At 34.9% G+C, this 3473-nt stretch overlaps 1 non-coding gene across 1 annotated transcript; it reads left to right on the plus strand.

Moving 5' to 3' along the window:
- Window positions 1-288: 288 nt before the first annotated feature.
- On the plus strand, window positions 289-360 carry trnaq-cug (transfer RNA glutamine (anticodon CUG)). The gene has a single exon. It is a non-coding gene; the product is annotated as a tRNA-Gln (tRNA).
- The last annotated feature ends 3113 nt before the right edge of the window (window positions 361-3473 follow it).

Raw genomic sequence — 3473 nt, forward strand, 5'->3', positions numbered from 1 at the left:
GCTCAGCTATGAGGGAAGGTGAGATGTCACAGGTAGGAACTGCGGAAATTCTCACCAGAGGTAAATAAAAACTCTTAAATGTGTGAAGGTCGTCCCAAATATGAGACGCAAAAATGCAGTGTATGCATCGGGTAAAGATTCCGAGGGCACAGAAGTATTACAAGTATATTTACATTATTAAAAAAGCACTGAACAGTTTTTAGTATGTCAAACGAGCACCTAAAATGTAAATAAACACGTTACAGTGCTTTGCCATTACCGTATTTACTGTAGAAAAGTGCTTAAGACGGTCCCATGGTGTAATGGTTAGCACTCTGGACTCTGAATCCAGCGATCCGAGTTCAAGTCTCGGTGGAACCTGTTTGTCTGTCTTGGTTCATAAAATTCGGACGCACGAAACAGAGAGACATTACTGTTCGGTGATAAAAGTTCAGAGCGAGTTTTAAAAGCATACATTTAAAAGGACTGTAACTGGTTACTTCACTTGCACACTTCGTGAAAAATCTAAGGCAGTTTACTCTGTTTGTGCGTTTTTAAATATCTGCAGTGTGGATAGCGGCTGACAATTGAAGTTAATCTGCTTGCAGGGGGGACTGTGCAGACCTCCAAATTCTCCTGGAAAGCACTTACTTGCCCTTTGGCTCTCACAAGTGATCAATAATCTGAGGTAGCTAACATCTGTTAATATTAATAATAATTACTATTTGCTAATATTAATCAGCTAATATTTGTGTTCTCAACACCCTCCATCCAAAATCTATAAAAACAATCGGAGAATTATTTATATTGCAGGAATTTCTTTTCTAACCCCGAATGGGGACCATTTCTTTCTCTTTCTGTATTTTCTTCCACATAAAGATATTTGAGGGCACTTTTTTACATGCACAAATTTAACATGATATGGGCGATTTATGATTTATAAATATGCCACAAGTGTGAAGAATTTAGGAACATTTATTAATTCATACAGATGTCTTATATACTTTGCACAAGAACTTTTTGGGAAGTAATTGTACATTACAGTTTTGAATCATTCATGTTTTTATAAGTTAGGATATGTTCAGTATTTTCCAAATTGAAGTTACCTCTTCACTGTAATGGTATATTTTAATTTGTAACATGACAATGATTTTTGAAGTGAAGCATATTTTTTAAAAAATTCAAAAAACTAAACAGCCTGCTCTTGTGTTTTACAATCGAGCTAATGGGTGGAACACATATTTGTAATGTTCCTGAGGCATCGTTGTAACAAACAAAAGTAAACTGGAAAAATTTCATTTTACCACAGATTCTTGGTATTATTTAATTAAGGTTAGGCTACAATTCTTGCTTATTTTTCTGCTCACAGTGGGTGTCATAGCTGGTGTTATGATACCACCATTCCCCTTCTTTCTTCAAATTACAACCCCAATTCCAATGAAGTTGGGACGTTGTGTAAAACGTAAATAAAAACCGAATACAATGATTTTCAAATCCTTTTCAACCTATATTCAATTGAATACACTACGAAGACAAGGTATCGAATGTTCAAACTGATAAACTTTATTGTTGTTTTGCAAATCTTCACTCCTTTTGAATTTGATGCCTGCAACAAGTTCCAAAAAAGCTGGGACAGGGGCAGTAAAAGACTGGGAAAGTTAAGGAATGTTCAAAAAACACAGATGTGAACATTCCACAGGTGAACAGGTGAATTGGAAACAGGTGTTTGTCATGATTGGGTATAAAAGGAGCATCCGCAAAAGGCTCAGTCGTTCACAAGCAAGGATGGGGCGAGGTTCACCACTTTGTGAACAACTGTGTGGGCAAATAGTCCAGCAGTTTAAGAACAATGTTTCTCAACATACAATTGCAAGGAATCTAGGGATTCATCATCAACTGTCCATAATATCATCAAAATATTAGAAAATTCAATATTAGGAGAAATCTCTGCACGTAAGGCTGAATACCAACACTGGATGCCCGTGACCTTCGATCCCTCAGGCGGCACTTCATTAACGTCCCAACTTCATTGGAATTGGGGTTGTACATTCTGCTTATTATTTTACTTTTCATCTTCAGTTCCGTTTCTTAAGCAGTTACAGATGCATGCTCAAATTGTATGATTACATTCTCCCAAACAGTGCATAGTTTTCACATTATACATTCTGTGTGGTTAATTTTCAAAGCCTACAGTGAGAGATTTGGCACGGCAATGATGAGTACACATCAGAGAGTCTTTGTACTTTATACACATAACAATACATCTAAACGGATTACACTGCATTAGTATTTTTAATAAAAGTATTAGATTTTTTTGAAAGAGCCAAACAAAGTGCACATATTACAAAAAATACTCAGAAAATGAAAAGTACACCGTGTGCAACACAGCCAAGCTGTGATGAAACCAACTTCTTCTTCTTCTTCTTTGTCTTTTTATGGCAGTTAGCAGACCCACCTATGGTGCATTACTGCCACCAACTGGACTGGAGTGTGGTGCAGAATAAATATGAAGTAATCATGTTTTCAAGGAGAAAGGAGGTATAAAAAATGTTATGAGAGAACAGGCGTCAATGATGTACAATAAATAATACAAAACAACCATGAAAAAAGAAAAACCTCACTTTACTCGGGTCACAGAATCCAAATACCACTTATCCCCTTGTGGTTTCACAACATGCAAAATGCATTTATATTTTGCTAAAATATTTTAAATACTTCCAGAAAAACTAGCATAGGGCATAAATGTGAAACATATCCATTAGGATTGAGCTTTTCAATTCAACATCTGTCTCTCCACCTCATTCATCCAACAAGGGTCCTGACTGAAGTGACCTGCTTTTGGGTAACATGTGTATCAATAACAGAGATTTAAAAAATTATATTTTAAAATTCCAAAGCCTTATCTACAAACTCAACCTGGCTGCCCTTAACTAGCCCAAAAGAAGAAATGAAAATTAACAGTGTACTGAATTATACTTGCTAATTTTAAAGGAAAAAACACCTGAAAAAATGCAAAAAACTGCTTACATACATAACACAAAACAATTATAAGTTACTATTGAAATTTCTAAAAAAAACAAAAAAAAATCCATTTAGAATTAAAAAAGGTCACATCAAATATAGTTTTTAAGATAGACAGAAAGTGTATTATTTAAATTTTGAATATGGAATTCTTGTTTCACCAGGTTCAGTTTCAGATTTACGTGCATCTGCTCTAAATCAGGAGAAAAGTAAAGCCGAGTGAGCTCGCGGTTTGAATCTGAGCGCCCATAGATGTACGTATATATACAGGTGCTGGTCATAAAATTAGAATATCATGACAAAGTTGATTTATTTCAGTAATTCCATTCAAAAGAGTGAAACATGTATATTAGATTCATTCATTACACACAGACTGATGTATTTCAAATGTTTATTTCTTTTAATGTTGATGATTATAACTGACAACTAATGAAAAGTCCCAAATTCAGTATCTCGGAAAATTAGAATATTGG

Source organism: Erpetoichthys calabaricus, assembly GCF_900747795.2.
Source record: "Erpetoichthys calabaricus chromosome 1 unlocalized genomic scaffold, fErpCal1.3 SUPER_1_unloc_10, whole genome shotgun sequence".
NCBI classification, from domain to species: Eukaryota; Metazoa; Chordata; class Cladistia; order Polypteriformes; family Polypteridae; genus Erpetoichthys; species Erpetoichthys calabaricus.